Genomic DNA, 8,465 nt, shown 5'->3' with positions numbered 1-8,465 from the left:
GATTCACTCCACAGTGGATGCACATGTCTGTACATATCTGTCACATCAACTGATCTGCAGAGACATGCTGCATTATCTGCTTTCTGAAGATGGCTTAAAATGCACTGGCAGAAGATTAACCTCCTCTTGCCCTTTGGGCTTGGGGGATCACAGTGTTCTGAAGAGATACTTACATGACTCTGACCTAGCTGACTTTTCTGAGATGCCTAGGGCACACCTGCATGCTTCTGTTCTGCAAGGTACAGACATACCTTGGGGCAGCTGGGGCTCACCTGAGCAATGACAGCTCCTCGAGTGTTTCTGTTACTCTTCAATAATGTTAATCCTTGAACATCTGCTCTGTCCTAATTTCTCTTCCAGTCTTCTCCTGGGAAATCTAGGTATGTATGTGGCATCTGTCTTTCACCCTCCTTTGTTTAGATGGAGACAAAGAGTTATTAGTATTTGGAAATGGCCGCTGCATCTGTTGGAAAGTGCCTTTTTACCACTGCCCTTTCAGATCTATTTCTTTCCTTGATTATTTACCTCTTTTTCTGTAACTGGAAAAGGGGTCTGTTGTTTACTCTACTAATATGTTAAAAGTTCCTTTCCGTAGCAAACCCTTCTGAAACACTTTAAGAACCAGCTACTGTAGTTTGAAACAAAAGCCCTGTATTTGTTGTCTTCTGCTTACTTGCTCCTGTTTTACTCTTTGATAGGTGGTTTGTTTTCAATTACTGAACTAAAGACCCAGCAATAAGCAAGAGCCATGCACCCAGAATATAATCACCTTCTCTCTAAGGTGAGGGTGGTGAGACATTGGAACAAGTTGCCCAGGGAAGTTGTGGATGCCCCATCCCTGGAAGTATTCAAGGCCAGGTTGGGTGGGACTCTGAGCCATCTTGGCTAGTGGAAGGTGTTCTGGATCACGCCAGGGGAGTGAAAGTAGATGACATTTAAGATTGCTTCCAACCCAAGCCATTCTATGATTATAGAGCAATGATCTCTGTATTGACTTCAACATGTCTAATCCCACTGTTTCCTGCCCCATTCCAGCATGGAAAGTTATGGGAAGTTGTAGCCTGCATCATGCTCAGCTGAGGCTACTGCTGCAAACAGGATTCTCCTCTTGTCTTCAGGAGAGAGGCAGTGTTTAATGAGAACAGCTGTCATGCTTCAACACGCTGATGCCTAAAATTGACTGGCAGTCAGTGGGATTGTTGTATTATGGTCGTATTAACTAATCACTGCTGATAATTGTTATTAATTATTGTCTTGGATCTGTAGTATAAAGAAACCTTATTTCCTCAATTGTTACTGTTCAAAGTGAAATGCAAGAACTGCTTAACAATGCGTAAGTAGGATAAAAATGGAAGAAAAGGCTTTTTTCCCTCTGAAAAAAGCAGCACCTTGCAGTGCAAGGTCTCCAAACTACACATGTGAGCTGCACTGGCTTTGAAGATAGTCTGGTGTCATCTAGCCCTGTTTGCTGCAAAATAAAATGGTCTTTCATGGTGTTTCCTCAAAATCCCATTGTGTTCCTGCCAGGCTTAGTTTGCAAGACTGATGACCAGTGCAGACAGAGGGTGAAAAATGAAAAGGACTAATTCCTTCCCACTGGCTGTGGCCATTTTTCCCTGCAGTACACAGACAACATCTTTTGCATTTAAATGTTGTGCAGTAGGGATTTCCTCTTTTTGGAAAGTGGTTCTGGAGTCTAGGATTTCTCACAGTAGAAAGTCCTTTGATTGGGTTCATCTTGTTGGACTTAATGAACTTTATAGGTCCCTTCCAACTCAGGATGTTCTATGGTTCTGTCCCTCATGCCCTCTCTTTGCTCCTGACCAAGTCAGGACACACAGTCTGTGGCTGGTTTCTGAGTCCCACAGGAAAATTTAATTTGCCACCACTTTCTGAGCAACTGGTGCTGCTTTTTGTCATTCTTTGAATGATGAACATGGGAAGCATTGGAAGAGTTTGGGTCCCCATTACATTTCCAAAATCCTGCTTTGTTAGGACTGGTTACAACTATTCCGAGGAGAACAGAAACTCAAGAGCAATATTTAACCCATTCATTATAGCTTGGAGAGTCTGGACAAAGGACAGAAAGGGCCAAAGCCTCCTTAATTTCCTCAGCAGTTCATGTCCTTTACTGTGACTGCGCCTTCTACTGATGTTGAGAGAAAGAAAGGGGAGAGAGAAGGAGATCAAACAAGAAATTAAAATTGCTAGGGCCCAGCTCCCAGTGTTACATCAAAAGATTAATGCACCATGGTGGGGATGCTTTGAACTCCATGATATGCTCTGCTGCCTCTGTTCTGGGCCTATTCGAAGTGGTCTCTTCTGCCAGTTCAGGCAGCGATGCTGTTAGATTTATTGAGGACTGGCAATTAATTGCCTTCAGACCTGAGAAGGGCCTCATTGTTGTCCGTCAGAGTTTTAATTAATCAAAGCAGCAGATGGGTAGTATCAGCCTCAAATGCTGGTGTAATTAACTCATTCATTATCATGTTCTCTTGCTCTGTGATGGTTTATAAAGGACATCTTTAATCTAGCTGTCATCATGCTGTCCCCATAGTAGGAGTTAAATGATTTTCATCAGTCTTTACCATAATTACCCTGTATCCAGGATACCATTAGGGAAAATGCTAATTTTCCCCAATAAATATGAAGACCCTCCTTGGCTTCAGATAGGTGAGTGGAGTTTGACCAGCAAAGAGGAGTAGGGCTGGTGAAATTAGTGATCCCTTTGAAAGACTCTGGAATTTCTTTGCAACTCACCCAGTGTCTCCAGAGACATCCTGTCCTGAACTGTCTGGTCTCCTTGTTTGCACTGTGTTAAGACAGAAATGCAGTCAACTGTTGCATGTTTCACATACCAAAACAGCCTTTCTACCTTGGAGAAATAAAAAGAACACACCTTTTTAGGCCCTCAAAACTGGATGTGCATATTGCTTCAGGAGGGTTTTGCTCTCAGCTAAGTCCTTGCTGGGGTACAGTGCCAGCTTGGGAGGAGTTTCCTGGGACTTTCTGCATATACCCTACCTAAGTCGTTTGAGGCATGTCCTCCATCATGAATGGATGCCCAGGAAACACTCCCAGGATTGTCTTTGTAAGTTGTTAGCATAGCTTTTGACACGCTTTTGGCCCAGGCTGTCTCCATGAGAGTACCCAGCAAGGCTCAGGAATTAACACAGATCAGAAGCAATACACAGTTTGGATGTGGCCACCCTCTGGACATTTTTGCCCTGAGGAAAAAGAGTTTGAACATGGCTGAGTCTGTACCAGTTGGCATCAGCACCAGAAAAAGGTCCTGAGTGCACTGAGCATACTAAGATACGTGTTGCCATAGATACTTATCATGCATTAAATTAAGAATTTGAAGTAGAAGTAGAAGCAAAAGAACAAAGAACTTAAATCCTATGTTTCTGAAATATAACCAATACTCCTCCTGAATCATCATGTGATGCCTGGGAGGATTTCTCACTGCCTTGTGACAGCAGCTGCTTCAGGAACTTTAGAGTGACCTGTACAAGTGCTCATATCCAAATAGCTGCTTGCAGCCTAATATGGGTGCTGGCAAGCTGCCTTTGCTCCCAAATGGTATTTCCAAGATTGCCTGAAAAGGATGTGGAAGCAGGGACTTTGGCTTACTGAGGAAACTTTTTGTCCTGGATGCTCTTCCTGAGAAGAAGTGAAGGGAAGGTTGCAGTTTTATCTCAACTGTTGTCCCTTTATATGAGGATGGAGGCAACCTCTCCATGGCACTGTCCATCCCAGCTGTGAAGCCAGTGCTTCTCCCCACCACTGAGGCCATCCTACATAATGAGGTCATTCACCTTTAGGGTGGTGTCAAGAAGGCAAAGGGGTTACCTCTCTGACTGTTGTGTGAAGACTTTACTGCTGCTTGCATGGTTGCTTTCAAAACATTTGTTAGGAACACAAAACCTGTTAAAATTAAGACCAAAATCCTTGGCTAAACCAATACTGTGGCTTTATTAATCAAAAGGTTTGGGAAAAGAACAGCTTGGCTGTTCTTAATTAAGGTTGTCTTTCCCTGGCAGATTAATTACCCAGAATTCATTGCAAATTCCTGGCACTGTGGATGTTATTGATCCAGTCAGGCTGCTAGTTTGTGCTTGCAGGGATCTGTCTGTGATCCTCCCTCTAAGGGAATTTGAGGAGTGAGGGAAGGAGGGAGCTGGCTGCTAGTTATTAATAGAATTTGGAGCAGGTTTTTTCCCCCTAGCTGATTAAATCAAAATGCTAGACAGTTGCATAATCTCGTGCATCTCAGTAACAGCAGCAGATACCACCACCATCACATGCCAGAGAAGAGTGTGGAAGAAGTGTGGAGACAGATGCCAAAGGCAACAGTGGATTTTTTTTTTCTGGAGTAGTAAAGCAATGGGATTATTTTACGCATGTTCAGAAACAGTGTGCTTAGAATGTACTGTGAATGTTTCCAATGCCTCCTGGGCTGTAGTTTTAGTGTAACATGATGGGTTCAAATCAAGTCCACCGCAAGGAACACAATTGCTGGTCCCCTGTGATGGTGTCCATGTGCAGTATAGGAGTGATCCCACCATAGCTGCTGGTGCTTGTGTGCACAGGCCCAGTGGCCACTTGCTGGGGGGGAATTGAAGCCAGTTACATCTGCCCCTGCCCTGCAGAAGAATAGCATGTCTTGGCTTTCCTGAAGGGGACTCTGAGACAGGCTGCAGGTCAAGTGATGAGGAGAGGAGCACTGCTGTTTGGGTAGCTGAGAAAAGCAGTCCAAGGAATGTCTGCTGGGAGCAGAGCTCTCCCTGAAAACATCAGTTGCTTGTTGTGTGAGGTCATGAGTGATTTCCTTTCTTAGATCTGTTACTTTGGAAAATAGAACGGGCACCAACAACTTTGGCTTGTTGAGTCTCTGATCTCCAATCTTGCAAATAGTATTTTAAAGCCTCAACACACTTCTGTATGCCTCTTCTTTTTTGCTTTGGCTGTCAGGCAAATGCCTTAATTAAACATTTTCAGGCATGCTTTCTAATCCAGGGGCTATCCTTTAGCATGAGATTCTACTTTCCATCAGGCCAGTTGTTGGCTATGGTGGCTGTACTTGCTCCATTTTGCCTGTGTACTCAGCCTCTTTCTCCCTTCCCTTTTCTGTTTTCTCAGGATTTTTCTCCCTTCTACTGCAGTCTTTAAACAAGAAAACAAACAATTCCCCAAAGCTCTGAAAGATGCTTCTATTACAAGATGTGCTGTAATGATGAGAGTTACAAATGGTGACAGGCATAGGACTAAGCTGCCTTGCTTAGAGAATAGCTCTTTGCCAGGCTTCGTCCACAGCTTTGCAGAATTTGCTGTTTAAAAAATGCTGGATTTCCCCTGAGAGTTTAGAAATTCAGGCTTGAATTTTTAGGAAGTAACAGTAATTTTAAGGCTCTAAATTGGTCTAGAAAGTTGTGGGGTTTTTTTGTTTCCAGGAAAAGTTGAACAGTATTTTATTTCAAGCTTTTTGCAAATTCAGAACAGAAGTTAAGAATAGGAGATGTTGCAAGCAACAGATGTATCAAGCTGCAGACCATAAGCACAATTAACTGCAGGGAAAAGAGGTTTGGTAGTTGAAGTCTTATACTGACTGTGGATGGTAGAACTTCACAAGTTCTTTAGGGTCCTTCTCCCTTTTTCAGTAACATAAGCAAAGAAACAAATGCTTTGGGGACCCCATCTCATATCAGCCTGAGAAGCCTAACCTGCTCCCTCTGATTAAAAAAGTCAGGGGAAAGATGACTGATGGGACTGCTGGATACACAGTATGTGCCAAAGAGGGGCGGGTGCTTTATTCCTAACTTTAGAGATAGGTGTCAATTTAAAATTGAGACAGTGGAGGCCAGTCAAGCATCTCAAATCATACTAGGCAACTGTGTAGGCAGTTTGGTGCTGAATACAATTGGGATGAATAATTCCTAGGAGGCACCTATTTTTCTCTGATGATTACTAAGGCAGCTTAGAATGTGACAAGTGGCCTTTACATGTATAAATTTGGGTGAGCTGTAGCTGTGGATGCCCACGTTGAATACAAAGGCAGATTGAAATAGATGGTCTTAAGTATTGCTCAGCTCATAGAAGTGATTACTGGAGACTGAGGACAGACACAGCTTCCAGGGTCACTCCATATGCTGTGAACACAGACAACTCCAGATCTGGCATCTTTCACTACCAAGAAACCTTATCTGAATTGAAAAGACAAACATATGGATTGCATGTGAAAGTGGGACTCTAGTGAAATGATTTAGCCTCCCTGTACTCCAGTTATAGCGTAGAAAATGATCCATTACGGTCTGACCTGAGACAGCTCTGAAGTTTGATAAGGCTTTAGTGATGCAATAAAGTTGACAGCATTCACAAATTAGAGAAGGCTGTGGGCATTAAAAAAGTATATAAAATAAGTGAGTTTATGGATGTCTGTTGTTATTTAGCGCATTAAATAACCAGGGCACTGTTTACATTAAGTAATCAGTGCTTGTTGCTCCCAGCTAAACTCAAAATGAGAGTGAGTGGAATACTTATTCTCTGTAAGGGGTGCAACTCTGTGACTGTGCCTCGCCTGGATGCATGGGGCTACTGCTGACTATTTTTGGGGATGTGAGGCTTTGTTTATAGATATGTAAGTAACTGATCTTGGTAATGAACTCACAACGGTTGAGCTAATCTACCATAATTGCCTGTGAATAGGCTATTTTCCCCTGTAGATGCAGGGCAACTACATTTCCACTTCAGTTGGTGCCAGTTCGTGGGGCAGTGGGACAATGCATGCCAGCAGCCATCTCAGTGTAGCTGCTGCACACCCCTGGGTTTGCCCTGCACCAGCTCTGTGTGTGTCCATAGCAGTGTGAGTGCCACCTCCCACAGGCATGTATTTACACACGTAAGCATGACTGGATGTAGGTGTGCAGATTCACACAAATTTTGTTGCAAAGATGATGCTTTAAGATTAATGGCTATTAGTTCATTGGAAGACAAGGGGGTTTTTTGGTAGTGGGTGGTAAAAATAGTAATTTTTACAAATCTTGCGGTAAGACTGACTCAGTTGACCTTGCAGAGTCAATCCACTAACTGCTCTCCTGTGCTTTTGCTTCTGGATTGCAAAACCAGAAAAGTACTGAGTCCTGAGGAGCTGGGAGTGCAAAATGCCCCAAGGGCACAATCCTGATCTTATGTGCCCACTCAAGCCTGAGGAAAAATTCTGCTGATTTCAGTCAGGTTTATGTCAGCCCCTTAGGTGTTCTCATTCAAAATTAATAAACTAGTTGTCTGATAGATTTACATTACATTGGGATTTTTATCACTGTAATTGCAGACAGTTGTTGGACATTTTTTTCAGGTACTGGATCCTCTGGCCATTGAGCAGACAGCTGTTGTACAGCCTCTAGAAGTGGCCATTTCTGGATGGGAGACACTGGTTCACTGCTTGAAATTCTCAAACCCCATTATTTTCTCTTTAAGATTCAGGTAAATATATTCCCCATTCAGATACGCTTACATTCATTGTAGGTTAGGTTTTGAAATTTCCACCCATTTCTAAAGCAAGACAGTTTCATGTTTCCAGAGATGGAAACATCTTCCTGCCACCACCTTGCCTCAAATGCTATTTACTCTAGAGCCTCTGATTTTTGCAATTCTGCTGTGAACTTTGCAGCTTGGGCTCAGATCCCAATGTTTTGGCAACACTCCTGTCTGTGTGTGAGGGAATCCAGGCTGTAATATCACTCAAACCTTCCTGTGTAACAGACTACCTTATATTTCTGAAGAGTAACCCAGTGTTTCAGCCTTCCCGTTTTCCTAAAATCCACTGAGCTGGCAAAGACCACATTGTCTTATTGCTGTTACAATTCTGCAGAGCCCTGACTGGCTGGTGTTGGAGATGACTTTGGGTCTGAGCGTGTACAGGCCACATGATGGCTTTTAGCAATGTAGCTGTGTGCACAGAATAAAACTAGCCCTTGGAGGCCACCTTGAATTAGGAACAATACATTTAGTTAGAAATAATTGGGTTAGAGGTAAGTTAATGTGTGCAGTAATTTGTGTTTTCCTAGCCTGGGTGGTGCAGCTTTTTGTTAATCAGGGGCTATGATCTAGCAAGAAGGTTGGTTGTCAGGCTGCAGTCTGTAAAAGACCCAGTATTTGTACTGGACTCATGGAAAGACTGGTTGGAGAGGACTCGATGAAGTCCAGTTCTGTCCATGTTTCATGGCTCCTTCCTCCCTTCCCTGAGGATTCTCTAGGGCCTGTCTTGTCCTCTTTATTCCAAACCATCAGTGTTATTGCTGCAGTAATCAATATTTGCTACCAGCCTCTTCACACCACATATCTTCCTTCTCTCTGCCAGTCCTATCCCTTCTCCCACTGCGAAATCCCCTCTCCTTGTTTTTTGTCATCCATTTCTGATTAGCACGGCTGTTTCTCTCTGAGCAGCTCCTTGTCCTATGCATTTT

This window comes from Neopelma chrysocephalum, unplaced genomic scaffold (assembly GCF_003984885.1).
Source record: "Neopelma chrysocephalum unplaced genomic scaffold, ASM398488v2 Primary Assembly neopelma1_44, whole genome shotgun sequence".
NCBI lineage: Eukaryota > Metazoa > Chordata > Aves > Passeriformes > Pipridae > Neopelma > Neopelma chrysocephalum.
This window is presented reverse-complemented; position numbering follows the sequence as displayed.